Below are 22763 nucleotides of genomic sequence, written 5' to 3'. Positions count from 1 at the left end.
CCATATAATGTTATTATTACTTTCCATGAGTCAAGCTAAAAGCTCACTTATATATGGCGTGGCCATCGACTTAACGCCAGCACAAATCAGGCACGTTCATTCCTATCAGGTGTCAAGGAAAGTTTTCAATCTCATCCTGTATGGCTAGGCTCACTTAAACAAACATTGTTAAAATATCCATGCCAGATGTAGGTGGGTTGGTGAATGGGTAAATTGATGTATGCTGGTCGATGGGTTTATTGATCGATGAATAGACGGATACAGATAGATAGATAGATAGATAGATAGATAGATAGATAGATAGATAGATAGATAGATAGATAGATAGATAGATAGATAGATAGATGAGCAGGTAGACTGGCAGGCAGGCAGGCAGACAGGAAGACAGACAGACAGACAGACAGTCGGCGATTAGGTAGGTACATACAAGGACAGTCGGCGATTAGGTAGGTACATACAAACAGAGACACAGGGGAGGCAGACAGACAGGCAGACAGCCATACAGACACAGAGACATAAGGTGCCTACAAAGTCAATAAGATCAGCAGTAGTATAAGTATTAGAAAGATTTGTTAAAATGTACGTAGTCATGCAGGCTAAGGAAAAACATTAAGCAGATTAAACAACGTGCTCAATTATCGTATAGAGGCGTTTACAAGAAGGTATGTATATTATCTTCCGTAAGTAAAGATGGCAAGGAACTAGATAGTATGGGAGATAAAATTGTAACATTTTTGCTGTTAAGTGATAGAATTATGAGAGATTTAGATGGTGAAAATGAAATATACACAAGCAGATTTAAGATCGTGGTGATAACCGCCAACACAATTAATCAAATCTATTTTTAGCAAGAAGCTTAAAACAACATTCGATTCCAAATCGTAGCTTGCGCTAAAATGAAACGAGTGTATTGACACTCGGTCGATACGAAGAACATAAAATAAATGATATCATTAGATCATTTCATTAATTATTTATGAAAAGAATTATACGTCACGAAATTAGATTAACGAGGGCGCTTCAAGAAATTTGCCGTGACGGATGAACTCTTGTGAACTACAAAGGGAAAGCCATTTTCGAGGTGAAATAGTTTTCTCCTCATACAGTCACAGCAATGCATGCATGAATTTTCGAGAAAGAAACGAATCGACAGAGTTCTTTGCAAAGGAAATAATAAGGGACACTGATGTAAATTTATCAGTTTGACACATACATCAATCCACCCTTGCGTAAGTATATACATAGATAGATAGATACATAGATACAACACGATTGGAACTAATTTGGGATAATTGGATGGTGAAGTAATGTCTTTAAAATCTGCAAATTAAGCTAATCTGCTTTTCTTTTTACGTACACACTTGTTTTTATGAGTAATTTGTAATTTTGAGACATTCAGCTATAGGGCACCTAACGTTTTTAAGAAATTTGGAAAATATAAAGATCCAATTATCACAAATTAGTTCCAATCGTGTTATACATAGATAGGTACATTGATAAATAGATAGATACATAGATAGATACACAGATAGATACACAGATAGATAGATAGATAGATAGATACAAACATCTATAGATAGATAGATAGATAGATAGATACATAGATACATAGATACATACATAGATACATACATAGATACATACATACATAGATACATAGATACATAGATACATAGATAGATACATAGATACATAGATACATAGATACATACATACAACACACACACACACACACACACACACACACACACACACACATACATACATACATACATACATACATACATACATACATACATACATACATACATACATACATACATACATACATACATACATACATACATACATACATACATACATACATACATACATACATACATACGAGGTAATACGTAAATAGATCCTTGTAGAAATGATTTTTCTTCATTAATAAGCCAAACGGTAAGCGTCAGCATTGGCGATAGCAATGAATGAGTATTGCGATATATGTTAATTATTCAAAACTCTCTGCAGTGTAGAGTACAAATGTTTGAAAACTGAGCGCGATTCAAGACAAAAAGAATGACTTAAACAGTAAACCTGGCTAAAATCATCGATTGACGACTGCAAATTTGATTTCATTCATTTTTATCACTTTCATTTTCTTACTTAACTCGAGATTCTACTTCTACCTGTCTACGTCATACAATCTGAGTTGATGGTTAATTAAATTTTCTCTTTCAATATTTGACCTCTAAGGTCATGCTCCACAGTCAAATTTAAATAACCAAAATTAATTACTTATTTTAACAAATTGATTTATTCACCATGAAACATGAGATTGAAATACGACAATTTAGAAAATCCTAATCCACAGGGCAAGTTCAATCCAGAGGGCAAGTTCGGACAAATTTACGCTGTTAAAATAAAACGCTCCAACTTGGTTTCAAAATTCCGTCACTGAAAACAAATATTATTTATCAAATTTTAACACCACACACATACACACACACACACACACACACACACACACACCACACACACACACACACATATATATATATATATATATATATATATATATATATATATATATATATATATATATATTATTATATATATATATATATACAATCAACGTATACTGATATCCTCGTGGGAAATTTCGTTGATCGATGCTAAAAAGCAGAGCGTTATAAATAATAACACAAATGACTTCAAGTACAAAGTCATGATATTTGTTACTGAGGTGTCATACATTCTGCAATCTTTAGACAGAACTAAGTTGTCCTTAGGTCTTGAATTGCATTTATATGGCACTCCAGTGACTATAACAATGTTGGTTGTACAGTACCTTGTAGCTGTCAGCCATAACTGATATGTGATATTACTCATGAGTAGAAGCAATCAAAATTTCATTCATCGTTACGCTCAATGTAACAAACGTTCTGTTCGGGAAAGGTGGAATTGTTGCTGTTGGCAGTACAGGAAATACGATTTGCCTTCAGATTATGAGAAAAATCCCTATTTTAAAATATTGACCTTACAAAAAGCAGACTCTGTTGTTTTGCTATATTCTACATTAGTATTCTTAGAGATCACGTCGTTTGAACGCAGACAATCTCCAAATAAATATGTGTTTCTTGCTCTCCAGTATTCTAATATAGTACCTGATCTTCTCTTCTCGAGTCTAATTTATTTTTGAGAATTGAATGCTGATGACAGTTGACAGTAAAAGCTTAAGATAAATGTGCAGGCCGAGGATTTTTCCCACGCCAGTCACATCATTTAAAAAATATTCCGATTAAATCCTTATAATCACTACAGTAGATTTATTGAATAATCACCTCCCTGCTTACTGATTCTAAATCCTTGCCCTATAGCCAAAATTTCCAGCTTTTGTTGACTTCAATTTCAGTTGAAATCAACAACATGTTGGTCACATAAGTACAGTGAACGCACACTTTGGGTTGACTTCTCTTAAACCTACATATGCCTATTTTGCCGACATTTCATTGCCGACATGTTCAAAAATGTTTAGTAGAGAAAAACGCTGCCTAAAAGCTGGTGTCATTAAGACGAGGACAGCACAACGTCGCCTCAAGGTCTGGTGAATTTCAACCTTTTATTCAATTTTACACATTAATCATCTGGTCATAAAGTTTAGTATCGTGTGTTGACCGGTATGCGCAATCAAGAGTACATTTAGGGTGTAGGAGATTTGAAAGTTGACGTCTTTAAATATATTTGCAAATTACAATAACTATATATGAAAGGGTATGTATGTATGTCTGTATGTATGTATGTATGTATGTATGTATGTATGTATGTATGTATGTATGTATGTATGTATGTATGCCTTTCCTTTCCCATTAACCCGTTTGTTGCAGATGCCCTTGCCTAATCTCTGCACTTGACCCTCCCCCCCCGGGAGTCGTTATTATCTACCACCGGGGGTCGGAGGAATCTGAAGGGGCTCACTCAAAAATTGAAATCTACAAGGGGGATGCTCAAAATGTGGAGAGCAAGAAGGAGGTTAACTCGACAAATTTCTCAGATTGCACCATTGCAAACATCAATTTCTCAGTTTTTTCGATGCGAGAGGGGGCATTCCCCTCTCGTGCTCTCCCCTTGGGTGCTATAACAGTTTTACTTGGTATAAAAAGAAATTTTACCCGCCTCTTTGATTGCTGCAGACTGCATTATTACACACATCAATTTCTCAAAATTGTCAAAGCAAGAGAGAGGACACCTCCGTCTGACACTTTCCTTCTCATCCTCTCGCGTGTTCTCCAAGGCTCTTAGATATCCTTAGTTAAAACCCTGTCATGATACCCATCCAAATTAAACAATACTATATAGTTTGATACTGGTTATAGTGTGAGCTTTTGTATCTACATTTTTTGTGACTTTGAATTGTTGGTTTCACCTTTTTCAACTGTCATGAGATTTCCGATGATAATCTAGCAGGGTACAACAGGATTTGAAAGGTCTTTTACAAATACATGTATTGATATTTGATTTTTCTAAGTGGGAGGGGAGGTCAGTCAAAATTCCTGCGTTAGAGAGGGGGTTACTCAAATTCATGATGGTTTATAGGGGTTGCTCGAAATTTCAGAGTTTACGATGAAATTCCTCAGAAACTCCCCCCCCCCCCCAGCCCGTAAATAATGACGGCTCCCCGAAGTCCAATTCTGATACATATGTTCTTGACATTGAATAATTTACGTACACGTGTTTGGGTTTGAGGTGTATATGTGAGTGTCCAAGAGTGTAAAAAAACCTACAACACATCCAGATTAAAGGTAGAGCCTTGTCTGATATAGCAACTCCTGGATGTGCTAACATTAGAAGCCAGTTCTCTGAAACTACTGTATTGATTAATACGTCACTAATTCAATGATGTATACTGGGATACTTATAACAGTAAAGAACATCCAGTAAACTACAGACTCCTAATAAAATATTACAATGATTAAACAGTTATCTACACTTAATAATGTGCCATTCTTGGAATCACCCTTCCACACCATGTACTTTGAACCTGTATCATGGCCATAAATCATGATCACAATTGAGCTAAGTGTGCTTATGTGATTGACCATTTTGCAATCTAACGGTCATTTGCGCACCGAAGTGACAAATAGGAAATCGAAGCATTCAAAGGAGTTCTTCGGAATCACTGTGGCAGGTGTGGTTGAAAGATGAATATATTAGTCTATATCAGTTGCATTGCATATGTGTCGACACAAAATGCGAGAATTTTGTCAAGATTCATAAAGAGACAAAGCCTGTTTGAGTTGTCATTTTTATGGTCATAAATTATACAATGAGCGGAAGAACTCAATTCATCTGCTTGCTTTACAAAGTCGTTTGTTAGTTTTAAAAGCTGCTAGCAAACAGAGAGGTAATGCACACCTGCATCAGATTCCCCGGATGTAGCACAACAACACCTGCCAATTTTGCAAAACTAAATTTACAAAGGATGATATTGAAAATGACTGTGATTTGTCGACTTGTTTTCTTGAACACAATTGAGACATTTCCCTGTGTTTGAACAGATTTACTGCATTGGAATGGCACTTTCTGCCTTTTTCGTTCGGTTCCTCAAAAATGCCGAAAGTATCGCCAAAAGTATCGCCAGATACATATTTTTGGACATAGTTTATGAGCTAAAATGTTATAACGTCAACGCCACCGGTCACAAGGCTACGGTCAATAACCTTCATGAGTTAAAGTAATGGTTTACCCCGAAGCCATAGTGTCATTTGCGTTATAGGCCTTCGATTACAAATTTGTATTGAGTTATGATAGCCGTTAATAAATTGAAATTACTATGGCTGTCTCGTATTGAGAAACGTTAATGACGTCATCTCGGTATTCATGATATGCTTAAGTGGGCCATATTTGTACGCAAATCAGTAGGCTTGGTTCGGGTCGTATACGAATATTATTGGACCTTGTTAAACTCCTGAACTGTCTCGTTCCGGTAGAATGAAAACGTTATCGGACCTTGTTAAACTCCTGAACTGCCTGTTCATGTGTTTTACTCTTTCAACAACGCAGGTCCGATCGCAAAATACATTTGTGTTGTACTCGAGAACAACGCCAAATCGGCTAGTTTTCGAATTACGAACAATCGCCGGATTTTATATATATTACGTGATGAAGAGTGTATTAAAATTAAGTTGGACGTACAGAAAGAGGGACAGAGACAGGCCGGAAGACACAGATATAGAAATAGACAGTCTAGTACAGACAGACAGACAAACACACAGACGTAGACCAAGGCTCATAGAGCGAGGGACAGACAGACGCAAACAAGAAAATGAAGACACACAGTCTGGCAGTGAAAGACATGATAAAGAGACAGTCAAACGAAAATGCAGACGACAGACAGCTGGACAAACAGACAGACAGGTAGGCCGGCACACAGAGGGATAAAATTATTGTGGCAACATCTGGATCTAAATCAATGATGAAACAGTATCATGTAAATTGTATTCCTGTCGGAGGGATACTAATCTTTGCTCTTGCTGGAATCAGGTTTCTCATCACATTTACTTTTTCGAGGATGTGTTTTCTGATTCGTCTTAAATGTGTATACTCAGGCCTATTCTCTCGTACGTTTCCCTTGTGATCAATCGTTCTGAAGTTTCGGTAAACATCCTGTTCGAATGGCGTTGTTATTTCTGGAAATCTTTTGTTTGTGAATATAGTTACAAAATTGCCCACGCCAAAATCGTTAGAGAATCTTGAAGTGGTTGTTCAAAAGGTGATAGTGAGTCGCGAATGTGCCTCAACAAGTAACAACATCTGTCAGAACGTCTTGTGAGTTGATAAGAGAGTTTCTTTCTTGACGTTGGTGAGAACAGAGAAAAAGGTGATAAAAGGATCACTTATCCCACTCTTGGTGGACTTTCAATTTCATCGACACACTTGACATAATATAAGAAACGTTAATGACTTGACGTTTTTCTTTTTTACACGATACATTTATCAGCTGATTTCTTCACTCGCAACGGATGGAGCGAGGTTTTGGCGGATGATGAAGATTTTGAGTGCGTACAAGAGCGTTAATCTGACATGCTGCTCGCTAAGATCGATGTATGTCATGGTCAAGGGCACAGATTGATCAATAAAGTGGTTTATATGACGTAAATTCAATCGGCGGCAGCCAACGAAGTTGTTCGCTTAGCGAACAAGAGCTTTCATTGTACGGGATGAAAAATTTTTCTTTGATCGGCGAGTAAAGATAGGGTTGTTAGATGATACCCAATCATCAGTGGCTGAGGTAATCGTACTCATCTGGCCCAGCGAACAACTTCAAGTACCCGGGTTGCAGAAAGTTGGACTCTGTTGATTTCGGATGGCTAAACACGTGATTGAGAGAAGTCAGAGCTTAGGTTATGTGTAACGGGGAGGGGGCTGAATGAGGGCTTTCCTGGTTTTGAGAGCGGCTGGGAGGAGAAAATAATTTCAAATCACACAAGGAGGGCTTTTTCTAGATTGGACTTTTAATACGACTGTTAATTGTTATTCAAAAATATCATAGAGTGGTATATTTAAGGGTTAAAACACATCAGACTACAATTTCTCGAAATTTGTCGTTGTCCTGTTTCGTCTACCCCTGGTGACGAACTTCTTAGACGAAAAGAGTCGTCATTTTACACACTATTTCATGACCACTCATACTCTACATCGTTCTAAATCGTCTGTAGAGCTAGTGATTTTCACCGAGCAAAACCAAAGTGCTTTCACTGACGTCAGTTCTACTCCGTACAGTCGAGTTGCTAATTAGTCCAATTTTCCTAATTACTCCAAGAGCAAATAAAAAGAATAATTGTAATTGTGAATACTCAACGAAATTTCTGGAATATTTTGACAAGAAATGGATTGAATAGCCAAAAGCTGTACACGAGCAAAGAATGTTATTGAAGAGGTTGTTTCAAGATACGATAAAAAGTACAGCGAACTCACTGATTAGGGAAAAGTATTTGTTTTTAATCAAATTGAAAATTTTCAATTCTGCAGATATGCCCGCTTTCAATCATAAGTTAGTGTTCTTCAAATGTGTGTATTTAAGTGATATTTTGTTGTTGTCTTAGGGACCAGGTGACTTTTAACCTAACCTTTACAAAGTTGAGTAATACGCATGCGCAATGCCACCTTGCGGAAAACTGATATTTGTGAGATGAAAAAATTTATATGTCATTGTCAATATCTTGCCCATGTACTTGAACACTATTTCGAAAGTTAAAATGTTTGGAAGCTTTTATTATTTCACTGAAAATAAAAATTGCCAAAAGGTGATCGCGAATTTTTCAAAAATATAATAAGGGCAAAGGAAAGTCTGAAATCACAGCACGCAGTTTTGGAACTCTATTCTTTGTACCTACTATTTACCATACAAAAACTCATTGTTTCCAGTTATTTTATCTACGTATTATACTCCCCTGAAAGAAAGAAACTTAGTTTCGTATTGCTTCTCACCCGACACTACCTGACAATTTTTTTTCAAGAATTCAGAAAGTGGCAATTTCACTGGCTTACTCGTTCAATGCCGACAAACACGGCAAACGTCGACTGGCGAAAATGTGCGGGATATTGTAGAGAGAACAAACGAAATGTCAGGGATTGTCAACACATTAGATTCTAGACCGGCGGGCAGTGTAACGGATCCACAGCGGATGGAATAATAGCGAGGTTATTGATATAATAACGCCAGCTCAATTTAGTCATAAAAATACAATTATGAACGGATTGGCAGGGACGCCTATCAGGCCCGCGGCAACTCACAGGAAATGACACTGAGGCGTTGAGAGATGGCGTTATTCTGTAAAAGCAGTTTTTACTTTCCTCGCAATTACTCAAAAGGGTTAAGAATGACACTGTGATACAAAGGACAGCTGTAGCTAGAGCTAATTGCTTTTTTATTTCCGATCTGTAGGAGAGCATAGGAGAGATCCAACGCTATCATAAAGGGATAGATACTCCCCTAACAATTATTGTATGGAATCGAAATCTTACTCAAAGAAGTGATGATATGCAGAGTAAAAATAGTCCCTTGCCACCCTTACAGTCAAGTTAGATGACAAAGTCAATTATTTCTAGAATTGTCATCTATATGAATATTGCACGTTATATAACTCGCTCCTTGCTGCTTTACATATGAGACGCATTAAATGTCACACAGTTATAATTCAGTACTATTTACGTATACATGAACATAACATCACAGCATCGAACCCAAACCCAGGCAAAAATTGCATGAAACCGACATTAATGGATTTTTTCTCTCTCTTTGAGGATTGCAAAACTTACCGAATAATGGACTCGATTACATCTTAATCAGATAATAGTGTACGCAAAATGCTTGAGACGTCCAGTGTATACGCCTTTCTAATCAACGAAAGTGACAACGGCACAACTGAACTGGCGACATTTTCGCGCCACGGTAGCGATCAAATAAAGTGTTTAGTCCCCACAGGCAGAATAATAATCTCGTGTCATTTTGTCTCTTAATCGGCAATGAGTTTTCATATTCTAATAAAATGAAGACGGCGAGACAAATGGCTTCTGTCTAAATTTAATAACCCGACGCAAAACACAATTTGCAAAAAACCATCGTTTTCATTGGCTACTTGACTAACTTCATCGGCGCTGATTGGCTGCTCTCGATATTGGTGCGAAGGACGATGGCCGTCTCGTTCTGGTAGGAGTATACGGCATTAAATAGTCAAAATTTTCAAAGATATGCCGACTCCAGTGATGGGCTTAAAACCATTTAACGTATGATGGTTTTTATATTTGTGTTTCCTTCGCAATATTGTCGGACAGCGAGAACTAGACTTGCTGACGTGTAAGCGGCTACACTTCAGAAGGTACGATGTATCTGGGTTAATTTGGCTAGCACCTGGATCGTAACACTGACACAAAGCCCCTGTCAGTATAAATATTCTGCTGTAATAAATTCGAACATATATAGGAAGAACCCCCGAAAGACAGAATGCACTTTCCTAAAGTGTGAACAGGACAGGAACTTACGTAAGGAGCGTGAACTACTGGAATAAGTAATGTTATAAAAGAGCCAAAGGTATTAACCGCTAAGCAGTTTGGTGCCGCCTTCACTTGTCTAGCATCTCTCCTCCCGCGAACATCACTTTTTGAAACTCTCTCTCTGTCTTGCAGGAGGTGGTCGACAGCACAGAACGAGGAGAGATGCCAGGAGTGAGCTACACCCCGAGGCAGATGTGTCTTTTTGTGTTCATGTACTCCGTTCTTGCCAGGATGATGTGCGCGGACGCTGCGCCGGTTACGAACTCTGTGAACTATACCTGTCTTCTTTGTCCACTAAGGCAGGGCAAACAGACTAAGGACAACAGCGGCAGCAGCAAAGCATTAGCACATAACGACAATGTCCACTATAACATAGACATATATAGTAAAACCAAGCGAGAACCCGAAACGGCCGATATTATGGGAAGATTGTCGGGCGTACAACAGAGGCAACTTCGAGACATAGAAGGGCTGGATATGCAATCCGAAAGGACGGGAGACGTTCTCAATAAGCTCTTTGACGTGTATGATTTAAACAGTGAGTATGCATTTTCATGATTTGGCATGTAGGTAGTATTTCCTGTGTGGATATTTTGTTTTGAACTTCATAAAGTGAGGGAAACAGTCGCCTTGTCCATTGTTTGCGGTGAACAGTGTGTTCGACCAATGAGCGTCGTTAGCTGTGCCTACCGGACAGTTAGATGCGCTTAACAGCAGAAGTTAGAAAAGCTTTACAGAAAACATGGCAGAAAGGTAGCAATCGTTGTTTGTAATGTGTGGATTTTAAGGAGAGTATTTTTCATCTACTTTTTATCGATTTCAAAGCGCTGTGTGCATTGCTCACTGCATGCGGAATGTCCAGTGCTGTTTGCAACTGGCTTTATCGATCGTTGAAAGTTTAAAATTCCGTGTGAATATCGAACTTGACGTGCAAATACAGCTTTTGATGTGTCCTATTCTTACTGACATAGCGTTCAAGCTCGCTACCTTAATAATACAAACTCGTATTATAACGACATAATCAATTAACTGTATAAATATGTTGTATCCAATACTAGTTGATTACGTTAATTCTTTTTTCATATGCAAATATTAAATTACCTTTCTTAAACAGCATCTGCCATGGCTCGATTTAGGTAATTCCGATTTCATATGCAAATATCATATTATCTGATTCCATCCCGTAAACAGGCACTTTTTAAGGGAACGATGAATGGCCAACTATTTAATCCCACGAATACTTCGCCCATTTTTCTTTCAGCGAGCGCGGTCGCCACACCCAGGTTCTCAACAACCGCGGAAATAATTAATTGAATGAACGAGTTAACGCGCTGATCGCGGAGATTATGACAAGATGATAGAAACGATAAGATCGTATTTTAAGGCCACAGCCATTATCAAACATGAGCCACAGGTCTTTGACCCTCTGCACGTTAAAACTGCCGCAGGTTCAAATCCATTAAATGTCATGTCAGCGTACGAACTTACACTCGAGGCTTCGTGTAACCTTGGGCTGCAGCCAGCGATGTCAGGAAAACCGAATTGATGCTCGCGTGAGCCCAGGGGTGTTTTAAATTGCGCATGAGTCTCAAGTGAGAAAAGTATAGCAAAGGTAATTTACCCAGTCACTTATCTGGACAAGCTTTTGATTATGGTAATATATCTTTTGTGATGCTATATTTACCTGATACCGTGACGTCAGAGCTAGTACTCTGGCCATGCGGCAGCCAGGGATGAGAAAAAGAAGAGAGACTTGGGGAATTGTTTTAGTTATTGTAGAGTTGACACTAGCCGTCTTGCAAAGTCAAGGACTACCTGGCGACGTATAATGTCATGCTGGTAGATATTGTTGGACATGACCTCAATATTTAGGTCAGAATTTTTATTTGATCAATATCTGAGGTCGATGTAGAATTTCAAAAGTGGTAGAAATGAAAATATTGTCGAAGGGTAACTTTATGTACACAGGGGCTTGTTCACTTCTATTTCCAATGAGTAGTTAACAGTAGAATTGAGGGAGTGTTAGAACTCAATAAAAATAATGTTTTAGAGAAATTGTACGGAAGCAGGAATTCCTGTTGGAAGCACATTGCGTAGTGAGATTGTCTACATGGTTACGCGATGAGTTATTGTGATGGTGATTAGTATGACGATGGCAATGTTACTGCTGATGATTATATTGGCGATGATGATGATGATGATGATGATGATGATGATGATGATGATGATGATGATGATGATGATGATGATGATGATGATGATACTTGGGGTGGATGGTTAGAGGACTGGATGGAGGGATCGATGAATGAGTGAATGAATGAATAAATGAATGAATACTTGTTTGATTGATTGATTGATTGATTGATTGATCGATTGATTGATTGATACATAGATTGATTAAACTAATTGATCGATGGATTAGTGGATATATAGAGTGGCAGATGGAAGGACTGGATAGACAAATGGATGATTGAAGAACGAACGAAAAGAGAGACAAATGAAGGAATGTTGAATGGGCTGCAATGAATTCAGATTGCCTGTGTGTAGTGATCCTTCTTACTAAAAGCCACAAATAGCCACAAACATCACAAGGTACGTGACTTAAATAGATAACCATGTTTCCAAATATAACTGACCTCATTTTTCAAACTCACTTAATCTTTCACTTCTTGGACTTCGCGTAAGCTCCGCTTCATGATGGCGCTATCAAGGCAACATACTTGCCAAGGATTCCGATTTTCTTGTGGAAGGATTATCTAAATCTGTTGTCTTCACTTCTTAAGAAAAGAAACCCGTCTATCGCAATAGGGAGGGTTTTATCTAATACATTAACTAAGCCCTTGCAAACGAGCAATATATGAGATGGCAACCATGAGTTACGACGTCTCGTCGAGTCTGAGTGTTATCAGCTGTGAGATAGATAGCTAAACTAAGTGAAAGCGCTGTGAAAGCCCTCACCGTCAACGATGAATACCAAACAGGAATAAGTTACTAGAGCCGCTAGACGGATTCGTGAGTCGCCTAGTCACGACTTTTGTTCCGACAGGAATATCGGCATTAGCGGTGATTAGCCGCTTGAAACATCAGATTAATATTTCAAGCCGGGATATCCTCTTCCCTTTAATTTAGATGGGTTCTGTTAACGGATCTGCCACATAGGTCAGGAATCCTTTCGCCGACTCACATTGATTGACGCGTGTTAATGAGACAGACGCAGACGATTGAACTCACGGTGTCTGGTTGAAAGGGCCAGTGATATGAAGTTCTCCTATTAGAAGTAAACTTCGATAGAAATAGAATCTTTCTGATGTTTCTGCCCCAACGATATGTTCCATCTTTCTTGGGCGGAACGATTGACTAGCAAGTCTCTGCCTACGAACGCTGATTAACTTATAAATATGTCTTTGTTTGTAAGTCCTTCCCTTTGGGCTCGTCACTGATGCATATCCCGTCCGATATTATTCAAATTTTGCAGTAGTACAGTGCATCACGCCATCCACGTATTAAATGTCGATTTGAATTGCGATACAATCCAATATTGCCCCCAGCAGGCAATTTGTCAAGAATTTGCTTATGTGTGGAGCCTTTTTACTTAGACCTGCTTTTAATCAGTTTCGTTCGATCTTGGCAAGAAAACAGAGCTCTACGGCGACGCATCTAAATGTATATCGATATTTCACTACACTGTCCAATATTGAAATCGTGTGACTGGTGTAATGTCAACAAACATGGCGAATGATGCCTTCTGTGGAAGTGTGTCACACCTTGCTAAACCAAGGTTTACATACTGGCATGAGTTGGTGCTTCGTTTGTTTTCGTTATTGTTCATCTGTCACACCTCTAGACTACCCTTGCATCGTAAATCCCTTCTCTGTTTGCAGGCATGTCTCTATGTGCCCGACTGCCTCTCTGTATTTCTCCCCGTGTCTGTGTCTCTGTCTCTTTTGGTTTCTCTCAATTCACGACAGACAATGAGCTGAGCTAGCGGAGATTTCCTTTGCAAACTACCATTCGTGTGGCACATTTGTTCCACGGGGTGTTTCTTTAAAGTGGTTTGGCATAGCATGTGTAAGTTGGCCAGGGGAAGTTACCCATATACAGAGAAGAGAATTGAGGAGAACAGGGACAATCTGTTGCATACGATCCGTTGAATAACATTGAAACAAATACTTAAGACGGATCAAAATCGCGAACCTGATAAACTAACACGATTAAGATAGAGAGTCGGGAAGGGGAACCAAGCTTATGTATTATAATGATTTCACTTGCCATCTTTGAATTTCAAAAAATATGTTGTATTTTGAGCATCTTTAGCGATATTTATTTCAGGATCTAATGACAGAGTAAATGTTCTTTCTGGACTGATTTTCATGAACTCAAAACTGTCGCCATGACCTTTTACCCTTCAATTCTGTGATACATTATACATACATGTTAGTAAAGATATGATCGATCTCCGCGCACGCGTAGTTTTGGAAAGATTAATTCATATTGGGGGTGCCTTGCAAAGGATGACGGGAGACTCAGTTTTAGCAAGGCATGTGAGTTCTACCCTTGTCTCCAAGGCACCAGTCTGGGCAGAACACATCAATAACTATAAGCTGAGCCCCCAGCCACGCGTCAAATTGAAAATCGGTTGATGCATCTATGTTCTTACCTACTTATTGATGTCTTCGTCGGTTATCAGAAGCTGTGGTTCCTAAACGGATTAGCCTCGATACGGAACAGCACATGTCGCCGACTCCAATATCATTTAATTCAATTTACTATTTGATTTAATTCGAAGCCATCATGTTGTCGGTGCCGTGATGTGTCCCAATCACCAGCAGTAACTATATCAACAAAGATATAAATGTAGCGACATAAGAACAATCCACTCGACTTGCACCACATTTGAATTAAGCAGTTAACTTAATACAGTCTGCACACTGTGTCTTGTATTCTATCTATCTATCTATCTATCTATCTATCTATCTATCTATCTATCTATCTATCTATCTATCTATCTATCTATCTATCTATCTATCTATCTATCTATCTGTCTGTCTGTCTGTCTATCTGTCTGTCTGTCTGTATGTCTATCTATCTTTCTCTTTATCTATCCATCCATCTATCTATCAGTGCATGTAACATACGTACATATCCGCCCATCTGTCTGTCTGTCTGTCTGTCTGTCTGTCTGTCTGTCTGTCTGTCTGTCTGTCTGTCTGTCTGTCTGTCTGTCTGTCTCTGACAGTACCTTCCTAGCCAACTATACATCAATATGTATGTATGTATGTATGTATGTATGTATGTATGTATGTATGTATGTATGTATGTATGTATGTATGTATGTATGTATGTATGTATGTATGTATGTATGTATGTATGTATGTTTGTATGCACTCATTCTCCATTCATGCGTAGAAAATATATAACACTAGTTTTGATTAAAATGTTGTATGTAAGTGATGCGATGCAAGTGTTTGTATCTGTTGATGTTTCACATCATTTCAGCTGGATGCTAATGTGAAAATTAATGTCTTACTTATTATTTCGTAGTAAACGATATCTCTGAACTTGCTCTTTACAATCATACCGCAGAAAGTTTGCTGATAATTCAATATGGCGCCAAGAATTCAAGTCGGCGTAACGAAATACTCATGTCGTGTACTGTCTGGATGTTATTTCAGTGATTTATGACGAATGGGAATGTTCTTAAGGACTGGGGACTCAATTTTGAAGAAAGAGAAAATTACTTAGGCATGGTGCGCCGTAGGTTATTTGTACAGTAATTGAGACTTAAAGGTGTCTTACGCGGTAATTCGATAACAACGCAGAGAGCCGTTGTACTATCATTCAACATTATTCATCAAGACGTTTGCGATTCTTGCAAGGCGAAACCTAGTGAGGATAAAGTGTCTAAATGACAGATATCTTAATTCCCTTGAGGAGTCAGAGACAAACGTTTGCGTTTGAGGGATAAAGAATCATGATCTAGTTGTCCAAAATTTGACAAATTACTAATCATAGTTCAATAGATTGAAGAGGGAAAATGAGGTGCCAACCTTAAAACTTTCGAAACATCAGAGCGCTATGACTAACAAATCATAAAGAGGGTCCGGACTTCCAATTAACACTTTTTAATCAACCAGTACCTGCCGATACATAAGGAAGGGGATCCGGACGAGTCTGCTTGGCGATTCGTTCTTGTTGAGTTCATATTTAAGCTGCTCGATCCCTTCTGTAAAACAGAAAAGGTTATTGTCCGAAAAAGTCGATATTGAAACGAAAAGTTTCGAGAAAATGACAAGGCAGGTGACATTGACAGCAGAAATGGAAGAATAATTCGCTCGATCACTTATTTGGATGATTCCACACCGACACACACGTGTCAGGTCTCTGGCCATCAGCACAAAGCTATATCAGGAGATTTTAACCAGACAAGAGATAAACTGTATGTCGCCTTCGATAAAATGTCTGCACACAAAACCATAAGGGAGCTATACTTCAAAAAACAATTACGTTGAACTCGAGGAAATCGCTCCGCCACGCTGTTATCATGTCTTCAAAGTGGTGTTAAAAGGCGCCGTGAACAAATGGCTCGGTGACTGTAACGAGGCACCATCAAATGCAAACGGAAAATGCAATCGGTTCCATGTTTTTCCGAGTGTCAATATTCCAGTTGGAAATTAACATTAATAGGCAAAGTGAATTTCTATCGCTGGCAAAAGACATTAAGTCGTCCAACAGACAAAATGGAATTATCAGTCCATCCAACGTACCTACAAACAGAACTTTGGAAAGAAAGTTACAGACGTACAGTACAGCTGAAAGGAGGCAGTAAGTTGTCAAAAATGCAAAGAGATCGTAGAAGTGCGCCTCTCCCTGTACGGCTAGACGTAAAGAAACAATAATTACATTTATGCATGTCTATGATAGCTATGAATAGTAAATCACCTGGGTGAGTGCAGAAAATACTACGGAACCTATGTATAATGCTGATTGTCTGAGTTGGCAAGACGTTATCCAAATTGAACGAAATAAATTCATCAAACCAATCAAATTAATCAAACCAATCAGTTTTGGCAGTCAATTCTAATGCACTGCACTTTCCTTCTCATCAATTCATTTCGTGCCATGCACAGACATATATGAGAGTATATGTGTATATTTGTGTGGATGGTGATATTACTATATCAATACTTGATATACATTGAATATTTTGAATGAATATTCGATTCATGAAACATAAGTATTTGATATTATAACATTTAACTCGAAGTAATTTTTGTTATTGTTTATAACGCTCTGTATGTATACATTATCATGAATTTTTTCATTATTCCTCATATCCTCATAGTCAATATTCCCGATATGCTCGGGCGGAAAAATCATCCAGGTGTGCTAAACGCTTGCGCAAATATCTCCAAAACACAATTTGTGTTAGTTCTACTTTGCGACGACTTGACTTTTACGACAAATGACTGCGGCACTCGTAGACGAATTAACTCATGATTAATGACCAATTCTACGGACATTAATGCCGCAAAAAGGGTATGGGAACCTATTGACAAGGACACTCGATGAAGTTTGCGCAGAAAAAGAATGCATAATTGTGTTTATTTTACAGTCAATTGTGCGGTAGAAACAGCAGGTCTGTATTTCAAGACAAGTAATTTTTGATATTTAACGTAATAATATCCAGAATGAATCATTTCGTTTCGCAAAGAATGTCCAGACGCGTGTGTACGTCTTAAGTCGCTTGATAAAACTACCTGAAGTCTGACAACCATTTCACAAATTGTAATTCTTGGGTGAAATCGGGTTGTAAAGATACTATTATTCATTATAACATGGCCTTTACCTTATATGGTTATCGCCGCTTAATACTAAAATAAACATGACTGTCAATTCAACCTGTTGATTTGCATGTGACACCTAATGATTTGCATATTAGACCAGCTGATTTGCATATGACACCTCTTATTTGCATATGAGACCTGCTGATTTCTCCATTCTCTAGTTTCCATGATGAATGCGCTAAAGTGGTTAAGAGAATGAACCTAAACAACAAGTGACAGAACGCATGCGTTGTCCCCATGTTATTTTAGCCGGTCCAAAAATGGGATGTTTTAAAGCAAATGTCAATTGAGACTGATTAACGATATATATGTCGAATCTGTTAACACATTGTAAAATAGTTGCCATGTCAACGTGCGCATCGCGGACAAAGGACGGTTATCTACGTAAGCTCCTTTGAAACCAGTACTTGCCGAATTCAATGCTAGCGCCGCGGGTAAGATACTGGGCAGTAGTCTATGATATTTAAGGTTCTGAACACTTATAAATGAATTTCCCATTTCTTTACTAAAAAAGAAAGATTACTTAATCGAATCGAATTGGAATGGGCCTGCTTTGACAATGCCATTTCATTTATCTGACATTCAGTGTTTCTTCAACCATGAACTATGACACTTGTTCACACGTTAACGCTGAACATCGAAGAAAAATTCAGTAAAGCGACAATTGAAAGTCGATTTGCAGACTTACAGATTTCAACAGTATTGTTGACATGGGAGTAGGCAAAAACGTCTGAAAAATTGCACGGACTCAAATTCCGAAAACACTGATTTGTCAACGTTCAAAACACAGAAAAAACTTGCATATCAGTACCTTGACCACCCCTTACTCTGAAATGGAATAGTCTACCCGGCCCCTAAGCGTGTTTGCGACAAGAGTACTGAGCAAACTGGCTAATTCACTGATATCTTGGTATGCCGTCGTTATAAATAATGTATTCCTGGTGTAGATACAATAATTATTTATTTATTAACTTTCATGAGAGAGAGAGGGGGAGAGAGAGAGAGAGAGAGAGAGAGAGAGAGCGAGAGAGAGAGAGAGAGAGAGAGAGAGAGAGAGAGAGAGAGAGAGAGAGAGAGAGAGAGAGAGAGAGAGAGAGAGAGAGAGAGAGAGAGAGAGCGAGAGCGGTGGGGTTGTGTGTATGTGACGGAATAGCCTTGACTCTAGAACAAGCATGCATGAGTTGTTATTGTAAATGGTATATTTTCTGTTCACAAAAACCAGACAAACACTTCTCTCTAAAATTCCATCAACAATATGTATTAAATGCTTACTTGTCTAAGGTCAGTGCTTTCTGACAAAAAGCGATTGAATTTCATATAGCTATAATTTGTTTTTGTCAAGTTTAATTATTTATTGGCATTAAAAAAATGCCAGGATCTATTTTTTGAAGTTCCTAAGTCTACGTTTAAAGTTGCAATTACAAACAAGATCAGGTAAATGTCTATACTATTACTGAAAGGCAAACACGAATATCTTATTGTCTTCTGATTTCCATCCTTCAGATATTCATTGTATTCAGTTTTCATTCCTAAAACATTAATCTTCATCGTTTATGCGTGACAGACGTTAACTTTTTTCGAATTTTACTTTTTTTTATTTTATAGATGACAACTTTATATCCCGTGAAGAATTTACTACTGTCTTCCGTCTGCTGCACTAGAAGCAAACACCGAAGTGAATTAGACAAAGAGAGAACTCGCACCTCACGGCTACAACCCAAACTTCTTTGAGTTCTAAAACCCGCCCTCTACGTTGTGATCATTGTGCACCAACCCTGATGTTATATTTTTTTATCCACCAGGAACACTTGATATGAAACCGTTGAAGGGGCAGATTTTTTATCAGCTTCACCTCTAGACAAACTGAGTAACTGTGAAAAACTTTCAAAGGAGAATAAAGGACTAAAATCACATAAACAGTCAATGTCAACGACCACTAATGCGAGAACCAGGGATTGAAGACTGCCCATTTGAAACTTCAGTAGTTGACAGTTGAAGCCATTCCTCTACCAAGTGTTGTTATCTATACTAATAAGATATGTAAATCATATGCAAATGTATATATTGCAAACGAACATTCCATTCCTTTCTGCGTCAATGTATCGGGTAATTTGGTACAGTGACTAGCTTGAGCTTTTGTCCTCCAAATACGTTTAATCCCGTCCGCCATCTAGATTCCAAAATTCATTTTCTTGGATTCATTCTTGAAAATAAATCGATACATTCCTTACTCTAACTTAGACGTGAAAAAAATGAGTGAGAACTATAAACTTTACTTCAGTCGAGCAACACAACTGAAAATATCAACACTAAATTCCATCATTCAAAATAGGTCATGACTAGGTCAGATGTAAATTTTAGTATCTCCTGATAAGTTGAATTCTAGAGTAGCAAGAGATTCAGAGAGTCACGGTGACGTCACATTCGCATTTTATGCTTCATGTCACATTCACTCTTTCAGCATTGGAGATGGAACGTTGTCTTGGTGATTCGAGTGTTTGTGAGATGCATTCCCGGCTAATCACAACTCTCTCAGTGTTGCTAAATCCGTAAAAGTAGTTACTATTCATTTCAAATGTTGGTAAACAACAACCGGTGCATCTCTAAATGTTTCCGGGATCAAAGGTCACTCATGTGAAAGGATGTGATATGAATGGCACATAAACGATGTTTTAGTAAAAAACAAAGAGTGAACGATGTTTCCAAATATGAAGAACGTGCATATTATTTTGTTTCTAAACGCTGGTACACGGTGCCTCTAATTTTCAAAATTTTGATAGTTACAATAATGGCTCAAGTAAGCCAGAAATACTTCCACATTGCTAGTATCACTTTAATTTGCTAAATCAGTAATAATGCTCTCACCGTCTTGTTGGATACTGAATTCTCCTGCTGAAAACATATGCTTTCTGTCTTGTCCTATCCACAAATATAATTCCGGGCATTACAAATTCAACGTTAGCAATTGTTGGAAATACTCACCTGTTAGTAAAATGTAAAAGAAATTGTCTAAATTCTTTAACGGTTGTTGTCTTCTTGCCCTGAACCCCTGATAATCATATATATATATATATATATATATATATATATATATATATATATATATATATATATATATATATATATATATATATATATATATATATGTGTGTGTGTGTGTGTGTGTGTGTGTGTGTGTGTGTGTGTTATATATATATATTATATATATATATATATATATATATATATATATATATATACACTACAGAGTTCTGAAATCCTAACGGTGTAAAACAGTGCTCAATACCTGTATGGCAGAGCGATTTACAGTAAAAATTGATAACAAGTTGAAAACAGGACTTACGCGTTACTCACTACAGAGGATACATGTAACTCTGAGTAGCGCGCAAGTCCTGTTTTCAACTTGTTATCAATTTTACCATATATATATATATATATATATATATATATATATATATATATATATATATATATATATATATATATATATATATATATAATCAAGCAAAAGAAGGTGTTCTTTGTATGACCTTTCAAAAGTATAGCTAAAATCTAGTTATTTCTCATCAAACCTACCACCGAATTATAATTTATATAAGATGTCAGCTTTTTGCGTCGTATACTTGTCTTCTTCGGAAGAACCTGTGCGTGGCAAGTGTGTCAAGATTATTCCGACTATTGCGATTTTGTCATTTTTGCCTTCTGTAAATAGGAAACATAAAGAAATGTTCTACTTATAGTTCAAACCTGTCATGGGTTATTAACTGTTATAAGTCAATTGTCTTACCATCTTAATGAGCTGTGATTATCCATTGCTATTCATATACCCACATAAATATATTACAATATTAATAACGAAAGGCAATATATATCTGAGTTGTATAATTTGGGTTTTGTTTAATGTAATCTTAAATTGCAGTTTCTTTACATATGAATTGTTACGGATTAAACATCTTAAGTTTAAATCAACTCTCTCGTGTACTTTGATGATTTTTCTTCCCAGATTCAAGAATCATGACCGCGTGGATTTTTTTCATTGTTGTGTCCTGTACAAAATGGCTTTATTTGCCATGAATATCATGGACATTAATCAATCTCTTCCAACTTAGGGCTCGTTTGAGGGAAGTCAGCGATGTCGTTTTCTAAATCTTTGCGTTTTTCGTTTACTCTTTGTTTTCCCACATTCAATATTTTCCTGTGAACAAAGTAGCTGTGACCTTTGATGATCTTTTACAAGTACAGTTTCATGTTCTACCAACCAAAGCATGTCTTTCAGTATTTTAAAAATAGTTTCCCCATATAGGCGGCCATTTGGAATTTCAAATGTTAGGTCATTTGTTTCTGTATGGAACCAAACTTTGCACGGTATTACCACTGATCTTTATTTCGATGTGGTAAATGAATAGTTATGAACTTCACTGAGGAAAGTTTTAGCAAAGATTTAAGTCTTCCACTTTCACTTTTTCAAGAAAACGATGCATACGTACAGTTTACAACCCGCGACAATGAAGTTCAACAACGATACTCTCAATTGGAACTGTCAAGGCTGCCATGATGTAATAAAACGTTTCGACAATATTGCCAGCATTTTGCCAGACATGTAACAAGAATAGGAAAGATTTCAGGATATATACTTTATACTTTAAAATTGCTTTCAAATTTAAAAATCGCCAGGGAATGCATTTTGAAGGCATTTTTGTATTTTTTGGGGGGTGGGGGTCGTTAACTTGTATGGATTTCCCTTAAAGGACATTGAGGGCGCCAACGATCTAAATCTCACACGTGGAACTGGCACCTAGGGTTACTAATTCAATGCAAACTAAGATGTAGTCGCGAAATAAATTATATGGCGCCAACGTCATACTTAAAAATCATCGT

General features: G+C 37.5%; 1 long non-coding RNA gene across 1 annotated transcript in view; it reads left to right on the top strand.

Annotated features, from left to right (window-relative positions):
* The window catches only part of LOC139125179 (uncharacterized), a 33939-nt gene extending 12981 nt beyond the window's left edge, over positions 1 to 20958 (top strand). The window contains exons 2-3 of the long non-coding RNA XR_011550158.1: positions 10174 to 10579; positions 19491 to 20958. This is a non-coding gene — a long non-coding RNA (uncharacterized lncRNA). The remainder of the gene's footprint in view (positions 1 to 10173; positions 10580 to 19490) is intronic.
* The last annotated feature ends 1805 nt before the right edge of the window (positions 20959 to 22763 follow it).

This window comes from Ptychodera flava, chromosome 1 (assembly GCF_041260155.1).
Source record: "Ptychodera flava strain L36383 chromosome 1, AS_Pfla_20210202, whole genome shotgun sequence".
Lineage (NCBI taxonomy): Eukaryota > Metazoa > Hemichordata > Enteropneusta > Ptychoderidae > Ptychodera > Ptychodera flava.
The sequence above is the reverse complement of the archived record's forward strand: the minus strand, read 5'-3'. Positions and strand labels throughout refer to the sequence as shown.